Genomic DNA, 20,411 nt, shown 5'->3' with positions numbered 1-20,411 from the left:
AATTTCTTGCCAGAATTCTTTGTCCCACACCTCCTTGGAATGTATTTGCCAGTTATGTGCAAACCATGTGGGAAGCCAGGTGGCTAACCCATTGGCGGCAGACCAAGAATCAGTATAAATGTGACCTGTCCCAGGCAATTCTTGTTTCAGTGCCTGATATACAGCATACATTTCTGCACATTGACTAATCTTCCCTTCTCTTGTAGTGGATAGCAACTTCTTGGTGACTGGGTTATATGACACTGCCTTCCAATGTCTTTTGGCCCCTACATACTTGGCTGAACCATCAGTAAAGCATACATGCTATCTCTCAGGGGACAAGGATTTAAATGGCTCACCCCTACCTCACTGGTGACTCTTATCTCTGGTACCTCCTGCACCCTCTCATCATCCTGCACAGGGCTTGTGCCACCTGTTTATGCAAGGTTGCTGGCCCCACTCTGGCCCTGTCCTGTAGGTACCACTTCCACTGAACTATACTGGCATCTTGTGCATGTCCTATTCAGTGTGTTTTAGGTAAACGCATCACCCACTGCATTATTGGAATCTCAGGTCTCAGAATCACATTATAACCTAGGGTCATTTGCTCCACTAGAGCCCAGTAACATGCAAGTAACTGTTTCTCAAAGGGAGTATATCACGCTCCAGCATCTGGCAGCTTTTTGGTCCAGAAAACCCAAGGGCACCCTCTTTCCTCCCTGTTCTTGCAACATGCTCCAATTTGCATATTGCCCCTGAACGATTACATGTAACTTAATGTCTCATTCCTGTATTGGCCATAAGTCTAAAGCCTGCTGAATTGCCTCCTTTGCCAGGTCAAACGCATATTGCTGCTCCTCTCCCCATTCAAACTCACTTTCTTGTCACTTTGTACAAAGGGGCCAAAATCTGACTCAAGTGAGGGATATGCTGTCTCCATAAACCAAAAAGTACAATGAATCGCTGATTCTCCTGCTTATTATGGGGAGAGGCAAATTCTAATATCTTTTGTTTTGCCTCTGGCAACACCTCTCTATGTCCCTGATTCCACTGAATTCCTAGAAACTTCACATTTTGAGAGGGTCCTTGTATCTTATCTGAATTAATCATCCACCCCTTGCCCTCTGCAAGAGTTCCACAACCCTGTCCAAATGAGTCTGCACCTGTTCTTATGTCTTTCCCTGAATCATCACATCATCAATAAAATGAGACAATTACACCCCTTAAATGACGAATACATCATCCAAGAGTTTTGTTACCAGCTGGTGACAGATGGTGGGGCTATGTACATACCCTGGGGGGGAGTCTTAGCATTCGGAATTGTCTGCCATTCCACAAGAAAGTAAATTGCTCCTGACTCTCAGGGGCCGATTGTATAGAAAAGAAAGCATCGGCAATATCAATGGTTGCATACAAGATCCCTTTATGTTTTTGTATTCTCTCAATCAAATGATGCTGTTGGGAACGGCAGCAGTCAAAGGGGGCATATATGTGTTCAATTTGTGGTAATCAATAGTCACTCTATAGCACCCAGCCGGTTTACACACAGGCCACACATGGGAACCCACAAACTGTGGGTACTTTTAGAACCCCCGGGATGTTGGGAAAACAGGACGCAAAATTGGTGCGGATAGCTTATGTGGACAAAAAGGTATGGGGACCTAAGCGCAAACTACCCCAAATAGCCAGAAAAAAAGGGCTCCGCACGGGGAGGAAGGTGGCGGTCCAGCAGCTAAGGGGTTAACAAAAAAAAATTATGTCACAATTTGGTCATATGTCCAAAAACAATTGTTTTCTCTAAAGACTGCTGATTGCACTGAAGTATTGTATTTTAACCTAAAGTGATCAAAGAATCACTTGTGCATTTTTATCATAACCACTGCTTTAACATGCATCACTAATTGTTATGGCCAGATTGGCTGAAACAATAAAGTTTGAATACATTGAATACATTCACTCTTTTCCGTTCCTCGCTCCTGCACACCGTTCCACTTGTAAGTCCTCGGTGTCAAAACAATGAGTTTGACGGTCCAGATCTCCTGTCCTGGTGAATGCCCTATGCTGTTGTCGGTGGGTTAACCTAGGGGTATGGACCAATTGACCCACAAGATAAACAAGAGCAAATTTCCAGATGATAGTCTAACCTACTCAGAATATCAATGTTGTCAAAATGTCATCATATTGTAATCAAGCGTGAAGTCATTCCATCATTCTTTTCAAATAGGTTTCATTTATTTGTAATATCAAAGCTTGAAAGTCGTAGCATTCCACATAAGAAGTCTTGAAGCTTACAAGTGAAGACATTGGTATAAAAGTCTTTGATATATGGTAAAGAACAGCTGACACGTGTTTCGCCCCTTTTGTTTGGTTGGTTAACCCGGGGCTTTTTCAAGGCTGCAATAAAGTAAGTAGTCATAGGTTCAATTATTATGAGCTATAGGAAAAGTACAAGAAAGAGAAAGTGAACTAAAGATCAATTCCTTATCCCAAAAATGGGAAAACAAGAGGAGAGGAACGTAAGTGGGTAAATAACAAATCCCAATATAGTCCACCTCTGTGACTTATTAGTTGGAATCAGAGTGTCCAAAAAAGGAAGAATGCATACTTATAAGTAAATGACCACTGAAACCAAAACCAGAATAAGCTGAGAAAAAAATTAAAGGGAAGATGAAAGGATGAAAGGAAAAAAGTGAGTACTTATCCCTAGGATTAGCATGTTTAGTGATCAATAGGAAGTGAGAGGTGCCTATAAGATACAAGTGAAACTACACTTTAAACAAGGACATACCAAAAAGACATATTCTCGGTGGAACTTCTATATTTCCACAAGTACAGCCTTTAAACATAAATATATTCAATCTATTGTATTAATACATATGTGATTCAAACAAAGCAAATTAACATTAGTTTAGCTAAAAGAGGGGTGTACTTTTGGGCTTTCCTATAGCCTCTTTAATGTAACCAAAAAAATAAATAACATTCTTAACTAATTTGAGAGAAATAATAAAACCAAAATAAAGTACAAAATATTGCACAGAAGTATTGTATTTTACCCTAAAGTGATCAAAGAATCACTTGTGAATTGTTATCATAATCACTGCTTTAACATGTATCATTAATTGTTACGGCCGGATTGGCTGAAACAATAAAACATTGAATACATTCACTCTTGTCCGTTCCTCTCTCCTGCACACCCTTCCACTTATGCCTACTTTACTTAGTCTCTTTCCACCTTTCTCCTCTTTTTTCTTCTCCTCATTTTCACATTTCTTTGGACCTCTTTTCCTGTCAACTGCCTTCCACTTTTGCCCAAACTTGACCCTTCTCTTTTACTTCACTCTCCTCTCTCTCTCCCTACATCCTTCTGCCACATTGTATATTTCCTCATCTCTGGCTCCTGCTCTCTCTCGGACATCCCTCTCTTGCTGTCATCATGTCTCTCTTTTACCGCCCCACTCTCCCACAGCACCTTACTTTTGTCCAAAAACCTGCTAAAAAATAAAATGCAGTACAATTCTGTGGAATGTTATATTTTGGTTTATGTGCATAATTGTGGCTGCTTCCTACCCAATTATCTCACTAGATGGCTGAACTACATCAAAGCAAACGGATTATCCTGGGGCCTATTTGTCGCGCTCAGAAGCCATTTGAATGTCATACTGGGAAATGCAGCACTACTAAACACCCGACGACCAAGAGCCAGACAAAATAGTGACTCACTCTCCTCTTTCCTCTTCTGCTTTTCACCACCCATCTGTCGTCAAATCCTGGCTCTTCCTTTACAACCATTTTACCTCCCTTCTCTCCTCTGCACTACGCTCTTCCTTGCTTTTCTTCAGGCACGGATGCTGGTGTTTTCCTTTCTACCCTCGTGACATGGGGAACTATGGCAATAGCGCCTCTCTGAGGAGCGCCCAATGAAAGTGAAATTGTCTGGCAATGAGCATACGCGCCTGAACCTTTTAGAGGGTCACACTGACTGCCCCCTAATTCTGTCAATCCGCTGCCAGCAGATCAGGATGCGGCCACATTTATAACTAGTGGCACTCGAGGGCTTAGAAAATTCATAGCCAGACAAGTCACAGCTCACAGGCACCTCTTGATTGGTGCAGACAGTGTTAAAGCATGGGGAACACGTTCCTTATTTGTACTATGAAGTCAGGAGGTTATAGTGTAGAAGCAGGATCTTCTAGCTGCTGCTCTGGGCAGACCAGACTTGCACACATGCCAACATTTTAGAAAAGGAAACAGTGAAATAAAAAAAAAAAAATGATCAGAAGGATGTATTTTTCCCATTTACTTCCTTTGAAGCTGAGGTATTTTCTGGTGGGGGATAGCCAAAATAAAGTCATTTTTAGTTTAAAAAACATAAGGACTATTCTGCTAGAATCGGTTTGTTTTTGCATGTATGGATTTGCACGATAAATCACGGAGCCTGCAGCGATGAGGAAATGCAACTTAAATTGCGTATCTCTAATGTGTTACTTTGCAGGGCTGTTACCTTGTTTGATTAGTGCAGTAGTTCCCAACCTTTTGACTTCTGTGGACCCCCGCTTTATCATTACTGGAACCCGGGGACCCCCACTAAATCATTATTGGAATCCAGGGACCCCACCACTGAGCTATTACTGAAAGCTGAAGACCTAATCTGTTAATATTATTTAATATTTTCAGCAGTCGTGAACCCCCTGAGGAGGCTTCGCGGACCCCCAGGGGTCCCCGGACCACAGGTTGGGAACCACTGGAATAGTGTATTAGAATGCACACATTTTAGAGCCCTCCCTATTATCATCCCGTGTTTTCCTTGTATCTATCTGCCCTATAGCGAACGAGCCTGGAATCATTATATTAATAATTACAAAACATACCATTAAATAGTTAAAAAAATCCCACTGCTTTCCAGCACTATTCACATAAAGATGAATGCAAAAAAATAACTTTAAAGAGTGTAAGACTGTGTCGGAAGAGGTCCATAAAGTATTATCTCAAAGCAGTAAATCGTCCCTATTCAAAGACGGCTTGAAGCCTGTCAAAAGAGCCTCTTGCTACCGCACAATCTACGCACTCCAGTATGGTTTGCATGATGAGATCGCCTCAATAATCGATCATTACTCATTGCAAATGTTTGCAAGTTCCAGACTTGTTCTGCTGCGCTTGCGTCATGCGTCAAGCAAGCAAAACGCACTGCGCATGTGTGGTGCTGTCACGTTATGATCAAGCGAATTTATATCAGGATTCCAGGCACGCCGCACTGCGCCTGCGTGGTGAGGTCACCAACGCGCCATTTTGCCGGGGGTTTGAATGTGAGGTGGAGGGAGGTGCACGGAGCTTCATTCCTGCTGATCTGCCGATCTCCGACATCATTTCGGGAGGAGGTAATGTTTGGCACTTGTTACCAAGCCACGCTGGTGGCTGTTGAGTTCAAAAAGGTCACTTGTTTAGAATTTGGCATGGTACGCCTGTCATAGCATGGCATGGATTATGTCTCTTACTGAGCGCAGGGAACTCCTTGTACAGGCAGACCCGACACCCCCCACCGGAGCACATGCCCTCGTGTGTCAGACCAAGTCTGTTTATAACCACTGGTCCCTGCAGTTACCGGGTTCTGAATGTGGTCTGCGGCTGGGCTTCTCTTTAACCATGCCGTCTGTGATTTAATCGCACTGTGCACACTTAGGGCGCTCCACAGAACACCCTCTCTCTCCGCCACGATGCCCAAAAGTGAGAGTCAAAGGCAACAGCCCCACCCATCTAAGGGTGTTGGCAGTCATTAGTGCCATGCCAACAGTAAGCACTTGGCGCATGTCGGTGAGAATTAGAAATAACTTAAGGTTTACTCCACGCTGGAATGTATTCAGGTCACTTTTAAAAAATACGAATGCGCCCCATCTGCTCTGGCTAGTGTGGTTGGCGTAAGATCAACTGTCAAACATGTCATTTTCTCTCACACTGATTCAACTTTGATCGCTTGAGTTTCTGCTTTCAGATCCAGTGTTAACGAAGTAGATTTTATCACTTCAGACAGTTAGATTTATTTACATAACTTGTCCTGTCCGTTGCACAGTCCTTTTCATTGGTGTGAATTTGAGAAGGTGCATTGCTGTCTCCACCTATATTTATGTCTAGTCCTTGTTGAAACAGTCTGATGTTTTGTTAATTGCGCCTGAGAGATGCTTTCCATAAAGGTGTGGCTAAGCCTGCATAAGTTTCAGTGGAAGCCCACCTTCACGATCACTGAAGTGTCTATCTCACATTGGGTGAAGTTTATAAAAGTATGAAAACTGTGATTCTGTGTAAATCCGACGCAGTCAGACGTATAACTAAAATGAACAAATAATAGGTAAGTATTTTGTTTGGCTTTCGCCCACAGGTAACTGCGTATAAAATGTAATGTGCGAATCTTAAATTAAAAATAAATTATAGTTAAGCTAATCTATGGGGAGACGTTGCTTTGGTAGGAAAGCTCAGTTTGTTGATGCAGGCAAGACAAAATATGCAAATAAATCGCAGTGTTTCAAAGTGATAGAATCCTCTTCGTTCGCACAGGTGCGTTCTGATTGCATATTAATAGAAACATAACTTCTGAAAGCAATATAAGCACATTTGCGGCACTTGTTAAACTGTACAGCGTAGCTTATATTGTGTATAATACACCTTTTTAAACTGCTGCAGCCTAAATTATGTGTGTAACTCATCCTTTAAGATAAGGACTTACATACTCAGAGTTTTTTTCTATCATAGGCTGGAACATCACATCATTACAAGCCAGTATTCCACTGTGCACTAACCAGGTTTGAAAACAATGATCCTTAAGTTATACTACACACACATTTTAAGTGGCTACAGCTAAGAATTTTCAGTCATCTCAGAAATCTCCTTTTCGCCAGGCTTCAGTGAAGTCTCAGCAGCAGGAAACAAGATTTTCTAGCAGGCACTGAAATCAGAAATACAAAACTGCATTTCATACTAAGCCTCTGTCCCCAAATAAACAGGAGCGTTTCTGACTATGCCGAGGACGAGTGTTAAGTGGTAGGAGGTTGATTATGGCAATTTGCACTACTTTGGAATAGGCCACTTTCATATGCCTTGGCGATAAAAGTGGCACAGAGAGGGTACAAGATAGACTTTTCAGCTCCACCTCGGCCAATGGAGACCATAATTATGCTTTGTCCTGCAGACCTGATCTAGAGAGTGGCTATGTTGGATGCTGGTCAAACTATGTTGGTGAAGAAGGGACTAGTTCCTGGCCCTACAAAAATCGAAAGGGGCTATGCCATTGCTTTCTTTTGGGATGCGCTTATCCCCAAGCATCTTTACTAAGATGACGGTACCGTTAGTGGCTTCACTTCATATGGAGCGATGGAAAATATATCTTTATCTCAACGACTGGCTTCTCCCAGGCAGCCTCAAGGGAAGCAGTTTTGTTAGTTTGAAGGGCTGCTGAACATGGTCTTAAGACGCACAGCTTGTTCATAAATCATCAGAAATTTCGGAGTATGCCATCCCAGGAGAGACTCTTTATAGTGACCCAGTTCAGGACTAACTTGGGTTTGGTGTAGTTACTGGGAGACAAAGTGCCAAGAATTTGAGAGGTGGTACAAAATTTCTTGGGGGCAAAGTCTGCGTCAGCGAGGCTCTGGCTTCAAGTACAGGGTCACATTGCATCATGAGCCTTTCTGTTGGCTCAGTTGCTTCTGAAACCAGTTGTGCTGCAGCTGTTGAAATACTAGAATTTGGAATGGATGCGTCTAGAAAAGATTAGGTCACCTTGCAGATCCAATGAGCTTTGCTGGGTGGTTGATTCTGGTATCTCTGGAATGCGGTTTTGAACTGCAACAAGATCCAGCAGTGATCATAACTAGAGACGTCAGCCTTGAAGGCCGGGGAGTGATGTGCACTTCTTTGACCCTTCAGAACCAGTGGTCAGCCACAGAGAGGACCAGTTCTTTGAATTGGACAGAATTGACTTTCATTTTCCACGCATTGTTGGGGTTTCAGGGATTGACACTGCACATGAATGTGTTGGTACAGACAACAGAACTGCTGTGTCTTATGTGAACAGATAGGGCGGTTCAAAATCTGTGCCCCTCATCCTGATTGCTATGAGGGTTGAGTACTAGTCAGAAAAACAACTGTTGTCTCTGAAAGCACTCCACGTCAAAGGGAAGAACAGTGCCGAGGCTGCTTATTTGAGCAGGGTCTTTCCAAGACTTACCCTTAACACCAGGGAAATTTGCCCAGACTGGTTGGAAACGATCTCCTGGACTTGTTTGCTTTCCCTGGCAGCAACCAAGTAGCCACACTTTCTGTTTCCCACTCCAGGGTCCTCGGGGTCGATGCCCTGTCTATTCCCTCTACATACCTTGGCCTCCTCATCTCCTTTTATACTTTCCCACCAATTTCGTTAGTTCGGCCAGTGGTAATAAAAATAAAGAGGGAGAGGGCAGTGGTCATAACCGGGTACCATTCTGGCCTCTCAAGACTTGGTTTCCTTGGTTGAAGGTGATGGCTGTGTGTCCTTGCTGGAGGGATCCCCTTGTCTCCCTCTCCACCAAGGTGCTTTCCTCTGGACACACACTCTCTCTAGGTCTGAAAGTTGAGATGGTATGTCTTTATAGTTGAGGAATCTCTCAACATTTCGCAGAGGTGATCCTGCAGTCTTGTCGTCCTGCGAAGCTGTCTTCATATTCTGATGTTCATTAGAGCGTTTCAAGTAACAGCTGGGATACTTCTCCATAATGAGGATCTGGTAGCTGAGCTCTTCAGAAGATTTTTCATTTCTAGACCACGAGTCAAACCTGTGTTTTGCCTCTTGAGATCTGCCCCTACTGTTACTAGCATTCCAGGGACTTCCTTTTGAACCACTAACCTCAGTGGATTTAAAATATCTGACCACGAGGGTTGTATTCTTCGTGGTGATTACATTCAGCAGATGGGTGAGAGAACTAGCTCAGTTATTTTGCAAACCTACTTTTCTTAAACTGGTGGGGCATGGGGTAATTTGGAGTCCCAATCCTGCTTTCACCCCTAAAGTGTTGTTTAAGTTTCATATTCAGTAGGAAGTTCTGCTGCTATTTTTATTTTTCCTAATACGATGTCTAATGAGGAGGAATTATGGCATATTATGGATGGAAGGGAGATTTCTGTGTTTCTGGAAATCTCTGGTTATTACAAGAAGTGAAACCACTTATGATTCGGTTAAAGTACCAGGGTCACATAGCTTCCAATATCTCCTTCAGTAGGTGGGTCTGGAAGACTATTGTTTGGAGGTGGGGGGAGGGGGAGGCAGGTCATGACCTGAAATTGTTTGGTCGTGAAGTTTTAACTTCAATTCTGAATATATGGCTCTTCAATAAGAATTGGATGATTTCTGCTAGCAATTACCTGTGTGTGGGAGAGTCTTTGATATATCTGTCTTTCTATGAAGGCCAGCTGCTTTGGTATGCCTCTTGTAGTGACATGGTCTAGGATGTGGAGGGTAGTGTCTGGTTACTTACCAGTAAACTTCATTATCTTTAGGTTGATGGTCCTCATCAGTCATTATACCCCACCCACCCTCCCTTACTGTCTTACTGATTTTTTGAGGCTTTGTATATACTGGAAATACAATAGTGCAGCATAGTCTTATATGGCCGAGGATGGGTGGAGTTGTCTGTTGAACTTCCTGTTTTCTCATGTCCGAGAGTGTGGAATACCTTCAGGTGTATGGACTGTGACAAAGGTGCAATGGACTAAGTGACCTCGGCCAGCTTAGGTTGGAAAATAAAAATAAAATACAGTAAACGTGTCATTGTGCCAGCGTGCACACACAAATCATAACGTGTGCATGTAGAATGATGCAACCACTAACATCAGCTGGGCCATTACACTTTTATTTTCCCTTTATTTTATATTTATTTATTTTGCATGCAGACAAAGCCAATGAATCAGTATACAAGAAGTGTTTCCAACCAGTAGCTCGAAGACACCTTCAGAATAGCGTGCATACTTGAGTTCATTTTTAAATAAGCAGAGGGCCACATTTTTCCATGTTGACTTTACATTTTTATCATCAAGCTGCAGATAGCAGACCCCGATAATGAGCAGTGCTCAGTCAAATTTATGGGTCAAGCTGGGACACAGAGCTGAAACACTGAAGTATTTAACTCTTAAATAAAAACCCTTGTCGACTCAATATTGGAGTGTAAGAACAACATTATTTTTGAGTGCTATTCAAGAAAATTCTAATGAAATGTTACTTTAATGATTAACTCTTCATTTTATTTTTCCCTTATTTTAAAGTGTTGCATTTATAAACAGCAGGCCTCTTTCTCCCAGTGGCTAGTAGATTCTGTGCCAGATTTATAACTGGAAAAATAGTCATGTTTTTAAATGGAAGAAAATTAAAGGGAAGAAAACATTTTCTATGAAACATTAAGGGCCTGATTATTTCCTTGGCTGAGGGGATTACTCTGTCCCAAAAGTGACGGATATCCCGTCGGCAGTTTTACAAGTTCCATAGGTTATAATGGAACTTATATTACAGCGGGCAGGATATCTCTCACATTTGGGATGGAACAATCCCCTCCGCCAAGGTCGTAATCAGGCCCTAAGCCATAATGTGTTTCTCCTGTGTTAATTAAGCCAATTACATCTTAATGTTTTAAGAAGTAGGTTTAGTCACTTAAAATTTATACCATTTAAACAAATTTATTTTTATGTTATCACTATGTCTACATGCCACTGGGAGAAAGATGCCTGGCGTTTCTTAATGTGACTCTTGGAAATGGGATACAATTTAAATGATGAGCTTATGTAATCCATATGAACAAAGTTAACTCTTCAGTTTAATTTTCTCAACACGTTGCCATAAATATAAGTGAAAAATACATACATTTTAAATTGGAGAAATTTAAAGTGCAGAAAAATGCTCCATTTTACCATTATTCTGCACTTTAAATTTTTCCCATTAAAAAAAAAAAAAAAAAAAAAGGATGTTTTTGTTACAATTGTAATGGTGATAGATATGTCCACTGCCCAAAGTACATGACAGTCTGTCACCTGTACACCTACTTCTCATTTATACGCACACACACTCATAGATCCCCAAAGACCATGCTCTCACTGACAAACATGGCAGCCCTGTCATAGTTGCCCTAGTCAATGTATTTTGTTCAAACAATAGTACATGACTTTATGGACATTTGGCTTAAAGTCAATTAAGCTGGGCATGGTGGAATCTAGTAACAGTGCACAAGTTTCTTAGTCTTCAGTAGATCGTGATGATTTTCAGTGATCAGAAGTAGCTCACTACAGAAAAGGTTGGGCACCCCTGGTCTACAAGGTGTTCCCTGCTGACTTTGTAAATGCTTGGTTGCTCTGCATTCCACAATTTGCTTGGGGAAAAATAGTCTTCTATGGCACTTTTGTAGCTGCTGAACTCGGCTCATGTTTGAAGCAGATGGTGTACTTAGCATGACTGAAAATACGTTTTTTCTAAAGAGCCATAACTGTTCTTCCTTGGCTGCTGCAGAGAATCAAATCGCTGAATATTTGTTTACTTTGTGTCTTGTTCACATTAAAATAGATCTTGACAAGTGTGTACCTTTAACTTCTGTTGCCCCCTTACTCGATTAAAACCTGTTCAAAGTTTCCTGAGTGTAAAGTATTTGAAAAATTAGCCATTCCACTTATAAAGTACTGAATTCAGTGTATAGTTTTGAGGTATCTTAAGATATACATTTGCTTCTCTTTAAGTGTTTTGAAAAGTGGTTTCTTCTTCTTCTTTCTTCTTCCTTCTTCTTCTTCTTTCTTCTTCTTCTTTCTTCTTCTTCTTTCTTCTTCTTCTTTCTTCTTCTTCTTTCTTCTTCTTCTTTCTTCTTCTTTTTTCTTCTTCTTCCTTCACTTCTTCCTCTTCTTCTTCTATTCTGTCTTCACCAATTCTTCTTCTATTCTGTCTTCACCAATTCTTCTTCCATCAGCTGTCTGCCCCATCGTTTTCTTTACAGTGCGAGAGACCTCCCTCCTTATCTTTTAGTCTGAGGCTACTCAAGGTCTGCATTTAACATTTCGATTTAAAAAAACAAAAAAAGTAAAGGGGGTCTGTATTAATAAAAATTCAGAAAGATTGGGAATGTTATTTCAGATAGATTCCACCCAGTTCGACTTCTGCTTGTGTGCCAACATGCAATTGGATTATGTATGTCTTTTTTGAATTTTGTACAGAGACCACAGGCCAGCTCCTTATGAAAGAGATCAACAGTGAAGGATGTCCATTCTAATTGAGGGTGTTTGCACAACTGTTTAGTTTTGTGTTCTGATATTATTTTCCATAGATTGTGTATTGAGGCCTGTACCTTTTTGTAAACATTCGCAGAGATTCCTAATTTTCATAAATTTCAAAGGAATGTAACTTTGTGAGTGATAATCACATATACATAAGTTATCATGCTATTGCCTTTGTCCAGATGACATGTAAAAGCAAATTGTAGCCTGATTTGTGATTCTCCCTGAATATGAAACTCAAACTCTTTTCTTATCCTAAGGGGAAAAAGTAAATTAATAATCTGCCCTCCTATTGGTCCTGATCTTCATAAGAAAATTGACATTTGCAGTGGAGTGTGTTGATAAAAAATAAAGTTTTAAAGAGAAACTGGAGAATTGGACTGTATTTACAATAACATAAATGTGCCTGTTACATTTTCCTGTGTGGAAATGAGAGACTAGCTTGGGGGGGGGGGGGGATATTGACAAATTCACCCTAAAATTACTTGCCTGGGTAATGTTTGCTAGCAGGGAGTGCATGACTTTACATTTTTGTTTTAATCAGAGTAAAACAAATATTACATATTGACTTTCAAAGACATTAGAAATCAACACAGTTTTATTACAATTGAAAAAACTTTTTTGCATAGCATTCATTAATATGTTATGACTTTTCTTTAAAAAAAAAAGTCAGTTGCTTTCTTAAGCACTTCATTTTAACAGAATTCCTAAAAAAAAAAAAAGAATTGTTTCTCTGCCACAACCACATGGTCTGCATATTCTGACCATGCTCGGTGAAGTTTCTAGGTAGGCTCTTCAGCAATCCAAATTGAATACTAAAAGGTTCCTAAAATTCTTAAATTGGCGTCCTACTTATTGTGATTATTATAACTCAAGTCTTTTTTTTTTTAATCATCCACATTTGTGACCTTTAATATAATCACTGTTATCGCTGTTTTAGTTAGCACATCTGTGTACAAGACCTTTGAGGGTTATAGAATTTAATGAAATGTAAAAATAACGTCTTTATTTTTCAGATTCAAAGTCCTCAAGCTTAAGTTCACTAATCTTCTGCGTTACACAATTTTTTGTCATCATCCCTTTGGTGAGTCAAGCATATTACTATGCTTATTGCACTGCCGTCCCTCTTTTAGTATCTGACTAAGTTATTCAACATAGAAACATTGTTTTGTGATGGGAGCATGAATGCTAAAATTGAATAGTATCCTTATTATAAATCTGCCACTTTGAAATTAAAGCATGTGTTAAATGTGGGCACAAAGGTGAATGTTTCTCGCTCTTATGCACTGTGGCCTACTGTTCATAATGCTGCTATCTACAGAAATTATGCTTCACAAGATACAGTAGTGTGCAAATTGAAAAGTATGATTGTTGTAAATTACTATCTTAGGAGTCAAGTGAGCAAAAGTTTGCAATTAAGTTTTCAAACTTGGTTGGAGGATGCTAAAATAGGGTTGTCCAGATGGCCAGAATCAAAGGCATGTTTGCGGAATTCCTTCCTAAATTATATTTAAAACCTATATTGTGTGTCCTGGGACAAGAGCATATTTAAAATCAGATAATGTTGGAAGATAAGAAATACATGGACAATTTAAGAAAGGATAGAACAAGGGTGCCTATTGATAAATATATTTGTAGGCCAAATATAACAAAATGAACTGAAGAGAACCAAGTCCAGATAAGCAAGGTGAAAGGCGTTCAAAGCAGGTAAGACATGAAAAAGAAAGCACAAGGTGTAGTTAGCACACTTTAAGCCCCTGAACCTGCAGCTTCACATTATTTGTATTTAAGTGTAGTTCCAAAGCGCATTTTCCATGCCGCATTGAAAAGAGACTTTTAAAAAACAAAATGCTACAGCTTCTCCAGTGCCTTTGTGGTACGCCTGGAGGGTATCTTACATCTTTTAAAGAGAATATGAAGAAGTGGCTGGCTTTGTTTCACTGTTTATCTTACCTTGCACAGTAATATATTTCTTAGCAATATTAATCTTTCAAGCTCAGATAACAGCACACTTTATTTTATAGCACCGTTCTATGGAGTTATTTTTTCACTCATCCCATGAATATTAAATTTAGATTGTCACCCTTTTGGTTGATTCCTTTTTTCCATCCAAAAACCTTTTGATTTGGACAGGCTAAAATGGTTAAAAGAATCCCTCATCTGTCATTGTTGGTTTTCTAGCTCTGGAAACTAGTGTTTACTACTTGCTTGCTCTTTCCTCTCAGATACACATACATTTGAATGCAAATATTACATCGGAAAAGTGTGTGTGTGTTGCTGTTGCATTGTATCTGAGGATATGAGTCCCAGAATCTAGAAAGAATTGAAAAGTAAAGGTGATCATGGGTACACTGAAGTTCTAATCTTCTTAGAACAAAAAACAATTGCTTCCAAAGAACAAACCACAGTTTACTTTCTCTAAATAGTTTTATTGAAGTTCATACAAAACACAGCAGATAAAAACGAAACCCATCTCAACCAACCCCTCCAGGTTGCTGCAACCACATTTCACTTTCTATGCAAAACACATAGGAAAAGATTTCCAGTCTCTGGAGGACCAATCATGTTTGGTACAGGCGTCTGTTGAACAATTGTGGAATATATTGACAGTCACCTACAACCCCTAATGAAGAATGAACCATTTGGCATAAGTGACACAAATGACATATTACTAAATCTGGACAACACCAAATGGAAACAAGATTTATTATCTATAACAATTGGTGTAAGCTTGTGGATTTCAATTAAGAATGAGGATGGGATATTGGCTACCACAAACGTACTGGGTATGCACACTTTTTGGAAGCTAATAATAAAATACTTGAAAAGCATTTTTGTGTTTCTATTAATGCCTTTTTCATGTGTAGTGGAGAAAAACGATGCATAGGAGAGCATATTTTGACATTTTATATTTTAAGTAAGGTACCTCAAGAAGGGCTTTCTCATGATTTGGCAACGATCATGTACTCCCTTACTTGAATAAGTCACAAAGAATGCAAACAGTTGGATGATCAAGCTTACTTCTACCGTCAAACAAGTAGAATACATAGATCTTATAATATGCATAAGGACAACAGAACACAAACTAAACTCTATCACAAAGGAATGTATTGCTGATTGACTGCAACAAGCCAGCAGTTTGTTTTCTGTCAAATATCATTAACAGTAATACAAAAGGTCAACTCCTGAGAGAAGAAAAAATTGCAGCAAGGAAGCAAAGTTCTAGGCGCAAACAAACAAAATAACAATACGACTAATACACACCATGTATGAACAGATGCTTCTCCAAATAAAGCACAAATTATGTTAACAAAATGAACTAACACACTTTCGTATCTGCACAACCACGAAGAAGGCAGAGGATCCTGAATCTGTAATATTTATTACAGATATCATCAATGGATATTACCTCATCAGAAAAACACTGGCACCTATCCTTAACAAGATTTCGATCAGCAAACTCTTCCCAGCTACATCACAAGTTGGCGTTAGACGAGCACCAAATTTGAGAAATCTTCTTTGCCAATCAAAGTATATTAGCCAGAGAGAACAAAAATAAATTTCTTGGTAAACCTATGTTTTTTTTTTTCACCAAGACAATGCACATTGAGTTCTGCAATAGAGGTATGTTAAAATCAAACTATAGATCACATACATTCTGCGTGTTTTCTGTGTAATTGTAGGTCCCTGCAAGCAAATGTGCGTTGACAGCACCTTAAAACCATTGAAGACATACTTTCTGGAGCGTTACAGAAGTTTGCACAAACCTGCATCCACGACACCAGTATCAGAAATATTACTCTCAGTACCATGCACATAATAATTCTTTCAATTTCAAAGAAAAAGAAAGAATATTGAAAAACCTCAAGGGATGGAAACAGACAATAGTCACTTTGGCAAAAGAAAACGTAATTGGATCCTGATACTTGATACTTGATACTGTCTATCAAGGCTTATACAAATAAGCAGAGATGCTCTATTAATTGAATTAAGGATCTTGATTCCCCCAAATCCCTGCACTACTGGTTAAAAAGGTCTAGAGATAATATGGGTGACCTACACATCACCATACTACGCTAATTTGCAGTGGCTAAAACTACTGATACTCCATATACTTCTCTAACTTCAGTGGTTTATATTAGTACAGATTCAAATAGCACTGTCCGGAATTTAATAATCAGAATGACCTTTAACAAGCCTTCCACTAGTAATATGTATCTCTGAGACTGTTTAGAGGGCCTCTTAGCCTATACTAGCAAAACACAATATCACCTGTTAATATGGTACTGATTTGGCTTTAGTAACTATCATTTGACGTCTAAATATTAGAGTATTACAACTCTTTGTGTAAATTAGTACCTACTGTTTCTGAACCCACTACTAAAGTATGCACTTTTACTTGCCTTGTTTGCTAAAACTGCATAGCTCTCAACATTTCATTAAATTATAGAACTTATCGCCTGGCATATGCCGGCTAACTCAAGTTCCATCACACTTCGGCTGTCACTGATGTTGCTGGGCACACGTTATATACTTAAAACCATATTATTCCTTTGAATTTTGTTATTACAGTACTGAGATTTATCAGCACTTCAAACATTGATAATTTTATTCATTGTTTTCAGTACTCTTAAAAAGGCGAACAGGATGGATTAAGACAGTACCTTGATTCAGCTGTCTTTTTGTGATGGCATATTAAATCCTAATCTCCACCCTAAAAGTCATTCAATTTCGTCGGATCAAACAGATACAACACACTCTTTGAGACACTCTATTCCAGCCGACCACTGTTGTCATTCTTATGAGCTGAACTATACAGAACCATGATTGTCATCTATGATCACTATTGCTTTATAGCAGTGGTTCCCCACCTTTGAACTTGTGAGGAACCCCCACTTTATCATTCCCGGAACCCCAGGGACCCCACCTAAAGCATTTTTGCAATCCAGTGAACCCCTACTGAGCCATTACTGGAGCTGGGGACCCAGGCCTAAAACACTGATGATTTAAGCCTCAAAATAATACACAAAAGAGGCAGAAGCAATCATTCATCAAACATACACAAATGATAACACATTTTGATTAATTTGCAAACAAATAAAATATACAAATTAAAAAATTTGCATTTTGATAAGAAGGTTGGAGCTTTTCTACATTCAATTGAAGCCACACATACTTTATTCTGTTTGATTAGCCTGCACTGCTCCCACAAATCAATCTGAGGACACTAATTACATTTTCAGCCTTGAATTTTAAATTCCTTGATGTTTACAGTACGTTTTAAAATGTTCATTTGTAGATTTAACCACTTTATTCATATATGGTCAATCTGTTAATATTAGTCAATTTACTCAGCAGTCACTGAACCCCTGGTTGGGAACCACTGTTCTGTAGCCTCCAATACCTCGGCTTTCACCTGTATACCCGGATGACTGATCTTATGCGATATGGTGGCAGTCTGGGATCAAGCTTATTTAACTTTTTTTTTATTTTTTTAAAATTTTTGAAGTTATGACTCTTTTCCCTTTTTTTTCCTATTAGGCCAGATTTATTAGTCCAACAACACTCTCTTTACTTTACCATAGTTAAGTTACTTTACTTTCACCACCCTAGATGTTTGCAGCCATAGGTTTTTTTCCCCCCTCATATCTTTGACATTTGTAATCATCTAGGAACAACCAAGCAACACACCACTTCAGTGGGTGCTATATATAGTAATGGTTCATCAAACATCTTCCCTATCGCACTGAACATAGTGTATGCTGATCTTGTACTTTCAGCGCCTCACCCCCCTTCCAACCTCTACCCCTGAACCCATTCCCCCTCATTATCCCACTGAGATCTATCATCTGGGGACTCCCAACATCTGTAAATCATTTCTTTCCATGTTAGTAGGTCATCCTCTGCTGCCTTATCTCACTTTTAAGTGTAATGTGTACTTCGTCAGCTATTGCCTATTTACACTAAATCCCTCTACAACTGTGCCGCTACCAGGATGGTGCAGCTGCCTGATTTGTAGCAATCCATCGCCTTGACAGCACCACTCCCACCACAAACATTCTGACCTCCAATTTCATCTGTTACCACCCTGGGACACTGCGGAACAGCCACATTCAACTGAGCCCTCTAGTGCCAGCCCTGTGATCCATGTTAGGTACAACATCTCTCTAGAATTTTACTGTAGCGGGCACACCCATAGTCGTGTAGGACATCCACTGCGACTAGGCCACGTCAGCAGCACACTGCTGGCAACTTGAATTGATGTAGTACGTTTTTGTGGGATCAGTCTGTGTTTGTATAAGTTCGACAGGTGACAATTGGTTGACTTGTGTGCAGGCTTTTTTCCAATTCGTCAATGTCTAATTGCCTAGACTGTCCACATCCCAATGCTCCCAGGCCCGTTTTGTGGTACCCACAGAGGGAGGTCCTTACCAAAAGGGGCACTTCGAAAGACCTTGTGAACCGCCTGCACCATATCACCGCCACTTGCCAGGTCAGGTATGTGAATTCTTTCAGTACACCCTTACCCAATAGGAGCGCCTCAAGTAGGATGTAGAGTGTCATGTTTGCCCCAGGAGCATTTTATTTCGGTTACGACCCACATCCAGCCAGTGCACTGCTTGATGCAACTCTGATGCCACATAATAAAGGAGCATATCCATCAACCCCAACCCACCTCCTAACAGTGGGATTTTCAGCATCGGTAAGAACACCCGGATTCTTTTACCTGCCAACACCAGGTCTGCCAACAGTTTATCCAGTCGGACAAACGTCAAACTGGGGTACATCACATTTTGCAGGATATACAAGCTCCGTATCAAAAACACAATTTATGTCAGAGCAGTCTTTCACATCATAGATAGCGGGAACTTTTTCGAGAACTCAACAGACCTCGTCAACCCATCTATTACTCTTTCTACGTTCAGATCATATTGTTCCGGTCTGCCTCTAGTCACCTATATCCCCTGATACATGAATGTGTCTCAACCTTGGATCCAACCTAATCAGCATTGACTCCCCAACCTTCTTAACGCTTCCATCTCCACAGCATCCTAGCCAGACAGGTGGAAGCATGCAGACATCAGACCCTTCCTAAAGAAGCCCTCAGCCAAAGCTAGCGACCTCAAGAACTACTGATCGAGCTCCCTGCTCTCATACCCAGCCAAAAGTACTTGAGAAGGCCATCAGCCGACAGCCCACTGACTTCTAGAACGAAACCACCCACTCGACTCATCACAGACTGGTTTTCGGGCCAACCATATCAGCGAGACCGCGCTCATCGCCGCAACACACGTCATCAGAAACTTCCTCGACCAAAGAGAAACAGTGGCTTTGATTCTCCTCAACTTGTCTGCAGAATACTTCACCGTCGCCCACCACATCCTCATCAACTGACTCGACAACATCTGCATTCAGCAATACGCCCTCTAGTGGATGATCTCACTCCTCTCAGATGCACATAGAGTATCCGTCTATCTCCTTTCACCTCCGCTCCCAAGAACATCATATGGGGCGTACCCCAAGAATCATCTCCATGCTGTTCAACATCTAAATGAGTCCCCTCGCAGACATCATCAGATCCCACGCCGTCAATGTCTTCTACGCAGACGACACTCAGCTCGTCCTCTTGCTCACCAAAGACCCCTCTGATGCCAAAATGAACTTCTTCAACACCATGACCGACGTAGCCGACTGGATGAGACACAGCAGCCTCAAACTGAACTCCGATAAAACCGCAATACTGATCTTCGGAAAGAACACCATCACTTGGGACCCTAGCTGGTGGCTGGAAGAACTCTGACCCAACCCACACTGACGAACCATGCTTGCAACCGAGGCATAATCCTGGGAGCCAATAACCATGCAACTACAAGTCAATGCAGTTGACTCCTCCTGTTCCTACACTCTCTGCATGCTCCTCAAGATCTTCAGATTGATCCCAGTATACACCAGAAAGATTGTCACACAAGCCCAAGTCACCAGCTGCCCTGACTACGGCAACGTGCTGTATACTGGGATCTCCTCCCAGCTCCGCAGAAGACTGCAGACAATACCGAACGTGGCAGCCAGACTCCACCACAGAAAGCGTACCACATCACTCCTCACCTCAGGAAATGCCACTGGCTCCCTGTCCAGAAAAGATGCCTTTTCAAGATGCTCACACACGC

The 20,411-nt window shown here is 40.7% G+C and overlaps 1 protein-coding gene across 2 annotated transcripts in view; it reads left to right on the top strand.

The window, feature by feature from the left end:
• Positions 1-5,242: 5,242 nt before the first annotated feature.
• The window catches only part of CSE1L (chromosome segregation 1 like), a 296,982-nt gene continuing 281,813 nt past the window's right edge, over positions 5,243-20,411 (top strand). Inside the window, exons 1-2 of one of the 2 annotated variants that reach the window (XM_069243443.1) lie at positions 5,243-5,354; positions 13,260-13,327. The gene's annotated coding sequence lies outside the window, so the exon portion shown is untranslated. The remainder of the gene's footprint in view (positions 5,355-13,259; positions 13,328-20,411) is intronic. The other variant, XM_069243444.1, reaches the window with a different exon arrangement.

The sequence above is a fragment of the Pleurodeles waltl genome, chromosome 7 (genome assembly GCF_031143425.1).
Source record: "Pleurodeles waltl isolate 20211129_DDA chromosome 7, aPleWal1.hap1.20221129, whole genome shotgun sequence".
Classification (NCBI taxonomy): Eukaryota; Metazoa; Chordata; class Amphibia; order Caudata; family Salamandridae; genus Pleurodeles; species Pleurodeles waltl.
Note: the sequence above shows the minus strand (reverse complement) of the source record. Positions and strands in the feature narration are given on the sequence as shown.